Source organism: Chlorocebus sabaeus, chromosome 14 (genome assembly GCF_047675955.1).
Source record: "Chlorocebus sabaeus isolate Y175 chromosome 14, mChlSab1.0.hap1, whole genome shotgun sequence".
NCBI lineage: Eukaryota > Metazoa > Chordata > Mammalia > Primates > Cercopithecidae > Chlorocebus > Chlorocebus sabaeus.
In genome coordinates this window covers 8514980-8525241 of record NC_132917.1, presented here as the reverse complement: position 1 = coordinate 8525241, position 10262 = coordinate 8514980, and the positions used below count along the sequence as shown (strand labels likewise).

The following is a 10262-nucleotide window of genomic DNA, read 5'->3' as shown; positions in this document are numbered from 1 at the left end:
AATTCAGTCACTACGGGCATGTGACTTTTATTTTTATTTTTGTTTATTTTATTTTATTTATTTTTGAGACAGATTCTCGCTCTGTCACCCAGCCTGGAGTGCAGTGGCACGATCTCAGCTCACCACAAACTCTGCCTCCAGGTTCAAGTGATTCTTGTGCTTTAGCCTACTGAGTAGCTGAAATTACAGGCGCATGCCACCATGCCCAGCTAATTTTTGTATTTTTAGTAGACATGAGGTTTTGCCATGTTGGCCAGGCTGGTCTCGAACTCCTATCCTCAGGTGATCTACCTGCCTCTGCCTCCCAAAGTGCTGGAATTACAGGCATGAGTCACAGCGTCTGGCCGAGTTTTATTTTTAAAGGGCAACTTTTCCCTCCAACAAAAACCTAACCCCTCATAGGCCATTGTGAAAATCAAATTGGATAACTCAATTCAATTCAATCAACTTTTATTCAGCACTGATTACATTTCAGCCACTGGCTAATGCATATAAAACTGCTTCCCAAACTGTTAACCACCAGAAACACCGAGAGCAAAGCATTTATTTTAGATAGTACAGCTAATTAACCAAATATTTATAAGAGCCAGCTTCCATTTATAAGACAGAGCCCTCCCGAACAGCAAGATTCATTGCAAATGAGCAGTCACTGTTATTTTATTAAGGTGCTAGATTTCAACAATACAGAATCACCCTATAACTTGAAAAAGCAGACATATAACAGTTCCCCCTAAATCCTTCCAGAAAGCCAAAAACAGGTGTGAAGAACTTAGTTCAAGACCCGGGATAGATTACTATATATCACAAGACCTGTGATAGTATGTAACATCTCTCCTCCCCTCCCCTCTCCTCCCCCCTCTCCTCCCCCCTCTCCTCCCCCCCTCCTCCCCCCTCTCCTCCCCCCTCTCCTCCCCCTCTCCTCCCCCCTCTCCTCCCCCTCTCCTCCCCCCTCTCCTCTCCCCCTCTCCTCTCCCCCTCCTCCCCCCTCTCTTCCCCTCTCCTCCCCTCACCTCTCCTCCCCTCTCCTCCCCTCACCTCTCCTCTCCCCTCCTCTCTCCCTTCCCCTCCCCTCCCCTTCTCTCTATATATACATGTATGTATATGATATTTGCATGTGAGATATATATTATGTATACATACACACACACAGAGGATTTATACACTGTAGTTCTTTTTTTTTTTTTTTTTTTTTGAGACGGAATCTCACTTTGTTGCCAGGCTGGAGTGCAGTGGTGCGATCTTGGCTCACTGCAACCTCTACCTTCCAGGTTCAAGCGATTCTCCTGCCTCAGCCTCCTGAGTAGCTGGGACTATAGGCACGTGCCACCACGCCCAGCTAATTTTTGTATTTTTAGTAGAGATGGGGTTTCACCATGTTAGCCAGGATGGTCTCAATCTCTTGACCTTGTGATCTACCTGCCTTGGCCTCCCAAAGTGCTGGGATTACGGGTGTGAGCCACCACGCCCAGTCACCACTTTAGTTCTTTTACTCCTCCTTGCTGTGAGTTTTTGGCTTGCAGTTGTTGTAAGATGTCATAATATTCAGCTATTCCATTAAACTGTGTCTGCCCTGAGCGCCCAGCCCCTCTGACTGCAATCCTCCAGGGCTAACAATGCCTCTGATGTCCCCTGATGCCCTGGGCGGGGGAGTGCACTGGTGTTATCAGGTGAGACTGTTTTAGCTGAGATTTCTACTGTACCCAACTGACCGGACAGCTCTGTATAAACTTCTTGGGTTGCAGGAAATGGGCTACAGGTGTATCCTAATGATCCTACGGGGCTGTGACTGGCACATATTTCAAAATCATTTCCGAGAGCAACGTGAATCAATAGCTAATGAGCCATCTATTTTCACCCTCCAATGACTATTCTTGTAAGGTGGGAAAGGATGTGGCTTCTTAAAATGAAAAAGGCATCACAGCCCTTTGGTATCTCACACCATCAACCTTCCTTCCCCTCCTGTATGAGCAGCAGCATGGTCAGGATGGTGTGTAGCTTGGAGGAGGGAAAGTAAGGGCTGCTCTGGGGCAGGGAGGGTGACTGAGATCGGTCTCACCAGGCAGTGCCCTCCTTGGAGAGAGACCCTGGAGCCGCATGGTCTGGGTTCAGATTCCAACTCCCCTACTTAGTGCTGGTAAGAGGGTCCGTGCAGCCGCCCTTTGCCTTAGTTTTCCCATCTGTGAAGTGGGAATGACGTCAGTGAGGTGGCCCAGTGTGTTAGTACAGGCAGGGGGCTCCCAGCAGCACCCAGCATGCACTAAGATGTTGTTCAATAAGCAGAAGCAGGAACCCGACTTTGAGAGAGAGGAATGTGAGGGCACAGAGGCTGGGGGGAGACTCTCTCATTCTTCTGCCTCCCTCCTGGAGTCAGCATTTAGGTGGCAAAATTGTTCTGGCTGAACTGTTTCTGAAGCTTTTGACCTTCTGAGGACCTGTGGGACTTGATGGGGCTGTGGGGAAGCCAGCGGGGTCAGTGTGGAGCCTAAGCGGAGGAGGCCCAGGTGGGTTTCTCCAGGGTGGGTGGCACGGGGTTCCACCAGGCAGGCCTGGCTTCAGACTGGGCTCTGCCATTTACTAGGTTCCCACCTGCCCCACTGGATCCTGGTTTCCCAGTCTGTAGAATGGGGATGACTTTATACCACAGCATAAAACCTTCAACTGGTGTTCACCACTGAGACAGACACTGGGTATTTAGACTAGAGCTTGGGACCCAGATGCAAGGGCTGCTAGGGCAGAGCTAGGGACTGAAGCACTGCTTAGGAGAGAAGGCGAGAGGCCCTGGAGGGCTTCACCTGGTTGTGTCTGGTCTCTGAAACATTGAGGTTTTGGGTAAAGCCCTGGGCACCGTTCTGTGGCCCTCACATTTGGGGGTCCCTGATATAGAGGGCTGGTAGCTCATGTTGAATGTCACTGCAAGCCAGCTAGGAGGCTGTTGGAAGATGGCTGGAGGGAGAGAATAAGTTGGAGACTGAGGGGACAGCCATGGTCTGAGGCCACTGCTGAAGGAGATCCAACTGCTTTGCAGAGTGGAAGAAGGACCCAGCAACCATTCTGTGCCGTTGGGACAGGAGGATGGGGTGCCTTTGCTGCCGCCATGGCCACAGGTTATATCCTACCTGGTGTCTTTCTAAGACGCAGAGCTGCAGGGGAGGAGCGGGCCCTCACATGGGTGAAAGGTCTTCTCCCCTGCGGGCCTGGGAGGAGGGAGGGGAAGAAGCTGGAGTGGTACCCCCTTGGCTGCCTGGAGTTCATCTGCTCTGCCTCTGGTCGGGGAGGTGACCAGGGAGCTGAGGGGACCTTGGGCTCAAACACGAAGTCCTGTTTTGAATTATGCCACTTGCACAGCTGATGTGAAGCTCCAGATGTGCTCCCAGACCTCATTTTTTCTCACTTTAAAGCAAATATGTGTAGACTGGGAATGCGTTTGACCTCTCAAATTTCAGGTTTTAGGTTTGCTGCAAACCTGTTCCCAACGTGGGGCTGTTTTCAGATTTGAAGGTGAGTTGTCTTGACCTAGTTCATACCTTGTCTTGGTTTGACATGAGCTGTTCTGGCTCCTGAGGCATGACCTGACCCGGACCCCCTTCGCTGCCCTGTGAGGCTGGCACAGGCCACCCCTGGCAGCGCTCATGCCTGGCCGTCACCCTTTGTTTTGGTCCCACCGGCCGCCCCATGGCTCTAGCTTCTCCCCTACCATGAATCACAGCAGTCCTCGCTTCAGATGGCTGCGGTGAGAAGAAAGCGAATCAACCCAGCCCCTTTGGCTTTGAATCCACTGCTCTGTCTCCTGGCTCCAGGCCCGTGTCCTGGCTCCTGGACTGGCTTGGGGACCTCTTTGGCTCCCCCAGATCTACCGTGGCCTCCCCCAGGGGTCAAATGTGAGTTCCACTTTTGGAAGAGGCCGGTCCAGCCCAGCTGGACATCCCGAGGGGGAACGGAGCATCCCAGGCCAGGCAGCCTCTACAGCTGCCAACCCTCTCATGGAGCCCAGAATCTTCTCTTGCTCTTCCAGCCAAGGGGGAGGCCCCCTGCTTGGGAGCTTCCAGGGGCTGTGGCTTGATGGCAGCGATCTGAGAGGTATCCGGTGTTACTTGGGTGTTGCTGTGGGAACCTCACCGCTCACGGGTTACCCTTCATACTGGTGACCTTTTCTTTTGTGTCTGAGCAGGATGACATCTCAAATGTCAAGAACTTTAATTTTCACTTAGCAACGTCCCTGTGAGGTGATTTCCAGCCAACTTGGAAGCAGAAAGTTCAGGCATTTCTGAGTAGGTTGAATAATAATAAAATTTTAAAAAGGATCCTAAAACAAAATGAAAAAGGCCCCCAGAAAACCCAGACTTTCACAGATCCCCAAACCCTGTCATGCTTTTGCTTCCTCAGGAAGGTGACGAGGTTTCAAGCCCCTGTTGCATGTCAGGTGGTCTGGCCACAGTGGGAGTTGGTGGCACTAGTGACTGGGACATTTCAGTTCTAGATGGATCAGGGAAGTTGCATCCCCCCCATCTCCCCCACTGGCTTTCCCACCGCAGCCTGTTTCCCCACCCCCCCACCTGCAGGTGTAGCTGCTGCTGTTTCTCCTGAGGCAGCCACTGAGAGCCACAATGTTCTCCCCTCAGGGTGCCCTTTGGTTTGTTGCTTGTGGCTACTCAGCCAGGTGAGACAGCTACATACCATCGTCTCAACACCTTCCCCAAGACCTGGACTAACTGTGGCATCAGACATAATTGGGGTTTGAATCCTGACTCTGCAGCATCCACACAAAAGTGACTTAACTTGGCCGGGTGCAGTGGCTCACGCCTGTAATCCCAGCACTTAGGTGGGTGGATCACGAGGTCAGGAGATCGAGACTATCCTGGCTAACACGGTGAAACCCCGTCTCTACTAAAAATACAAAAACAAAATTAGCTGGGTGAGGTGGCGGGCGCCTGTAGTCCCAGCTACTCGGGAGGCTGAGGCAGGAGAATGGCGTGAACCTGGGAGGCGGAGCTTGCAGTGAGCTGAGATGGCATCACTGCACTCCAGCCTGGGCGACAGAGAAAGACTCCGTCTCAAAAAAAAAAAAAAAAAAAGAGTAACTTTTCTGATTGTCAATTTTCTTGCCCATAAAAGGAGGAAAAATACATTTTAACCCGTAGAGTTGTTTCAGAGATGAAACAAAGTGACATATGAGGTATACTTAATATGCCAGTCAACACTGGTTGAGGGTGTATCCTGCACTGGTCACTATTTGAAGCTCTTCTGAGCACTGTGTGAACTCATTCAGTCTCCTCTAATGACCCTCGCAGGTAGGTAACATTATTATTATCTCCATTCTTAACATTTTCGAAAAACAGTCGTATTGAGACAAATTAACATACTATACAATTCACCCATTGAAAGTGTACAATCCATTGCTTCTTGGCATATTAATTTTTTTAAATTGTGGAAAAATATATAATATAAAATGTATCATTTTCACCATTTCAGCTGTATGACCCCGTGATGTGAATTATATTCATAGAGTTGTGCAGCCATCACCACTATCAACTTCCAGACCGTTTTCATCCCTCCTAAGTAGAAACTCTGTGCCATGTTATGCCCATTCTACAGATGAGAAAACCGAGGCACAGAAAGATGAGGAAACTTGTTCGAGGTTATGCAACCAGTATGTGGCAGAGCCCAGGTGTGAGCTCTCGTCATTTGGCTCAGAGCTGGTGAATTCACCCGCACGAGGAGCTGGGTATTCCGTAACCTCTGACTGAGGACCCATTCTGTGCCATGTTCTTTCCTTTGGCCATTGTAACAAGGCTGCAAGACAGACGATTGCTGTTCCCATTTTGCAGCTCAGGAAACCGAGGCTCAGGGAAGTTAGACAACTTTCTCAGGGTCACAACCATGGTGTGCAACAGAGCCAGGCTTTGACCCCAGGGTCTCACTAACCCCAGAGTTCACAGGCTCAGCAGAGTCGCAGAGCTTTCCTGGTGTCCAGCCTAGAGGTGGTGTCGCACAGTAGGTGCGTGGAGTGCGAGCTGAGCTGCCCTTCGAGATGCAGCTCTGAGGGAAGTCTAGGTCCCGGAGCCTCCAGCGGGTCCTGCAGATAAAGGAAAGTTCTCCAGTCAGCCCCAGAGGAACGCTGATCCCAAGGCAGGCCCCGAGGATCCTGTTCGGGGCCTCCCTGCTGCAAAGGAGTCCTGGACCTCCGAGGTTCATGGAATTCTGCAGAGGAAGGCCTGATATGAAGTGAAAGTCACGAGGAGCCCTTTTAAACCACCTCACACGTATTTCTTCAGGACTTCAAAGTGCCTCGCCGGGAGGAAACCATAGGGGTGTGCCTGAAACTGGTAAAGTAGCCGGCAGGATTGGATGTGTGCACTGATTGCCAGGGTGGAGGCGGGGGTTGTAAAAGAGAGAAAGATTATACCCAGGCCTAGGAATGATAAAAGGTCTTAAGCAATGACAGGGATTTAAAAAGAGGCGACTGACAGGTCGGCTGGTATGCCTGGAGGCGGTGAGTGTGGAGAGTAGCAAGTTGTCCGGAATGAGGCTGGGAAGGTGAACCTGGAGGCCCTCCCTGAGGCCGGACTGTGGGAGGAGCGGTGGGCAGGACCTTGAACATGACCCTGCGAGGCGAGGCGGGCCGGGAGGGGGCGTGGCATGGTGCGGCAGTGGGCGGGTTTTGGCTGGGGCGGGGCATAGTTACGGCTGTGGGCGGGGTGTCGCCTGGCCCCGCCCGCAGGTTCCACTCCGCTGGTTGCACCCCCCTCCCTGGAGCTCTGGCTGCGTGCTGGGTCCCACAAGAGGAACCTGCTGCAGGCGCCGGCGCGGGCGGCGAGGACAACCTGTTTTTCTGACCCAGCCCGGAAGCGCTGGTGCAGGTGGTCTCTGAATGAGGGTTCCTCTTTGCCTGTGATGTCTGGAAGGGGAATTCAGCAAGAGGGACTCCAGTCTGGAGCTCTGACCCCAACTTCCTCAATCCAGGCCCTCAAAGAGGGCGGCCTGTGTCACCAGGCGCCGGGTTCCCTGGGGGTGCCCGGGGTTGGGGCGGCACATTCCCACCTGGAGTGTCCTAGTACCTGGCTCTGAGGGACCCACAGGGTCACACTCTCTCTCTGAACCTTTCCCTCCCCTGCACCCCCGCTCATGCCCCAGGCCCTCTGCTGCTTAAGCCATGGCCCTGGGTCTGTATCCTGACCTGGGCTGCTCATTGTTCCGCACTGGGTAGTTTAATTACAGCTTTATGTGCGCTTATCTGGTCTATGAGCTCGTGACCATGATCGCAGGGACCCTAGCACAGGGCCCCGGGGCTTACTGAGAGATCAGTAATGTCCATGAATGGTGGGTGTGGCTGTGTAGGATGCCGGTCTCCTCCCGCAGGAGCAGCCTCGCCCCACCTGACCGGGCCTGGGACCAACAGCTCGGTTGCTCTCCTGGAAGGAAAGGGGTGCCTCCTTCCACCCGGGGGTCTGAGCTGCTTCTCTCCTCTTAGGCCCTGTGCTGCAAGGTGCGCATACCTCCAGTCCACACCTCAGGAGTCCTTCCCGTGTCCTCTGGGAGTTCCCGCCCATGCTGGTTGAGGCCCCAGGTCTCCCTGGGAGCAGTCCCATAGAGGGAAGCTGGTGGAGGAAGGGGCAGGGATGCTGGCTGAGGAAAGGCCCTCTTTCCTACAATGACTGTACCCCAGGAAGCCCCAAGTGCGTGTTCCCTAAGCCGAGGCAGTGCTGGCTGTAGTTTTTCTGGGCTTCTGGGCTGGTGCATCTGCCCCTGCCTTCAGAACGGGCCCCTGTGCACGGCTGGCATCTGTGATTGGGGTCAGCGCCTGTTTCTGAGAAATGTGAAAAAAGCAGCTTCTTTGATTTCCAACCATTCCTAGAAAATGGCCTAAATTTGCTGGAAGAGTGGGGACAGAGGGTCTCAGTTTCTCAGGTGAAGCTTGCAGGCCATTGTCTTCAGCACCCAGCATGTGTTGAGGCCTGTGAGGGTCTTGAGGGGCTTCTTGAGGAACTCTGGGCATGGGGTTTTTAGCCGAGGCTGAAAGTGGAGTTCCCAGGCTGCTGTGCTGAGTCCCAGCTCCCTACAGCCTCCTGGGTTTGGCCACGTCCACCCGTCCTCCTCCTCTTTCCTGCAATTGTGCCTCTTTTCCCTGCTGCCTCCTCAGCCAAGCCCAGGGCAGGACTTAAAGGGCAGTGGAGGGGGTAAGGGGCTGGTGGCCTTGATGCCTCTAGGCCTGTTCTCCGGGCTCTGGGCCTGGGTACCCAGGGAGGATGAGTGTCAGTGGGTTGATTTTGTATCAGAAGGAACAGACTGCTCCAGATCCCTTTTCTGGAGTGTTAGGACTTGGGGCAAAAGAGATGGGCCCATCTCGTGCGTTTAGTGCCTGGAGCTTGCTTTAGTGCTAAAGCAAGAAGTAAAAACAGGATTTAAAGAAACCAAATGGAATCACAGTCATGGAGTATCAGACCTGGATGATGCCTTGGTGATGAGGTGGCCCCCTTCCCTTGGCAGACCAGTGGAAGAAACTGAAGCTCTGAGGAATTCAGGGATGTGCTGGTGGTTCCAGAACTAGGCCTGTAACTTTTTCCAGGGTTCAGTGCTATGCTCGAAACAGTGGAAGGATCCCGCAGCATGGCACAGAGCCCCTTCAGAGCTCAGCAATCTCGAGCTTAGCAACTGAGTAGGCCCTGGAAGCCAGAGGGCTGCCTTCCGTCTCCCCAGAGATCTCAGGACCCGTGCTGCTGAGGTGGTTCACTTGAAGGGTGTGTCCACAGTGGTCACAAGTTAGCACTGGGGCCCTGTGGCCTGGCTCCCGCATCTCCAGGTCTGGCCTCCCTTGGCCCCTCCCTTTCCTCCGTGGCCTTGGCCTTGGCTTATCAGTGTCTCTGCCAGGATGTCCTCATCCTAGAGGGTGAGCTGATAAGGCAGTCTCATAGGATGCAGGGTTGGAAGGTGCCTCAGGGACACTTCAGCTGAGCCCTCTGGGAAAACTCCAACCCCTGCAGGAGGTGGCGGGTGGAGGGGCCCAGGCTGCACTCAGGCTCTGGGGAGTTAGTTTCTGTGTTTGCCCTCCCCATGGGCTGCACCCTCCTTAGCACAGGGGCGGCAGCTTCCACACCTAGCACCGTGCCGGCCTTGCTGGACACTCAAGAGAGGTGAGTTCCCTCCTGCTGGCCGCCTCTGCCGCTGTCTCACCAGCCTGGGTGCTGGGTGGTGGCCGCACTCCTGGTGTGCTGCCTGCCTGCTTGCAGGAAGTCCTGGTGCCAGCGCACCCTTTGCTTGACGAGCTAGTGAGCTCCCTGCGGGGGGTTTTCCTAACAGTCTCTCCCCACATCCTCTCCTGCTCCTCCCAGCTTCCAGATCGCGGAGGATGTCCCCAGCTGCTGACTTGTACGCAGTGGCACTGCAATTTCCAGAAGAAACCTGACCTGAAGAATCTATCCACCCAGGCATCTGCCCCTCCCACCCCGCTGAGAGTCCCTGTCCTCACTGAAGCCGGCCTCCTGAGGCCCTTTTCCTCACTGCCATGGCCCTTGGGAGCTCTTCCTTTTCCCTTCCCAAGGAGGAACCCCTCAAGCCCCATGTCGGTGACCCCGGGGCAGCTTGGTGTTTCCTGCCTCAGCAGCTCTGCCCACCTCCAGTCTGTCAGCAGATTCTCCCTTGCTGGTCTGGCCTGTCACTCCAGTCAAGGCAGGCACAGCTGCCCACATATTTGCTTCTGTGTCACCTGCAATCTTGTCGTGGAAAGAAAGGTTGTAAAGACGTTCTCATCTGCTCCATTCTCATGCTTAAAGGGCAGGAAGGACCGTGGGACCTCCCCTCAGGGTCAGGGCCTGATAGGACACAGTCACCAAAGGGGTCCCCAAGGGAGCTTCGTGAAAAATGCCTGATTGTCACATGGTCACAGAACAACATAACCTATAATGGTATCATTCCATATACTACTCATTGCATGTACTAATTTCCTATTTTGTCTTATGGAAAATATTTGACAATGCCTCTAGGGGAACATTCGAGCATGCATTGGGGGTGGTGCTGGCGCACGCCTGCTGGAGTGATCTGTGCGAAGCTGCGCGCTCACCCTTTCCCCCACCTACCCCACTTCCCTGAATGCTTGGACTCATTTAAAGTCACAACAATTTTTTTTAAGTCTCCTTTGCTGAGTAGCAGAGTTTCGCCTTCCAAGCATGGATGATCGATTCAGGAGTTCAACTGTTCGTTCATTAAATAAGCCAGATTTATTGAGCACCTACTCTGCGCCAGGTGCAATGCTAGATAGGCTGTGGGAT

The 10262-nt window shown here is 53.4% G+C and overlaps 1 long non-coding RNA gene across 10 annotated transcripts in view; it reads left to right on the top strand.

Annotated features, from left to right (window-relative positions):
• The first annotated feature begins 8899 nt into the window (after window positions 1–8899).
• LOC103220861 (uncharacterized) overlaps window positions 8900–10262 on the top strand; it is a 246582-nt gene continuing 245219 nt past the window's right edge. For 4 of the 10 annotated variants that reach the window (XR_012095191.1, XR_012095192.1, XR_012095195.1 and 1 more), the window contains exon 1: window positions 8900–9128. This is a non-coding gene — a long non-coding RNA (uncharacterized lncRNA). The remainder of the gene's footprint in view (window positions 9129–10262) is intronic. The other 6 variants (XR_012095193.1, XR_012095190.1, XR_012095189.1 and 3 more) reach the window with 4 other exon arrangements.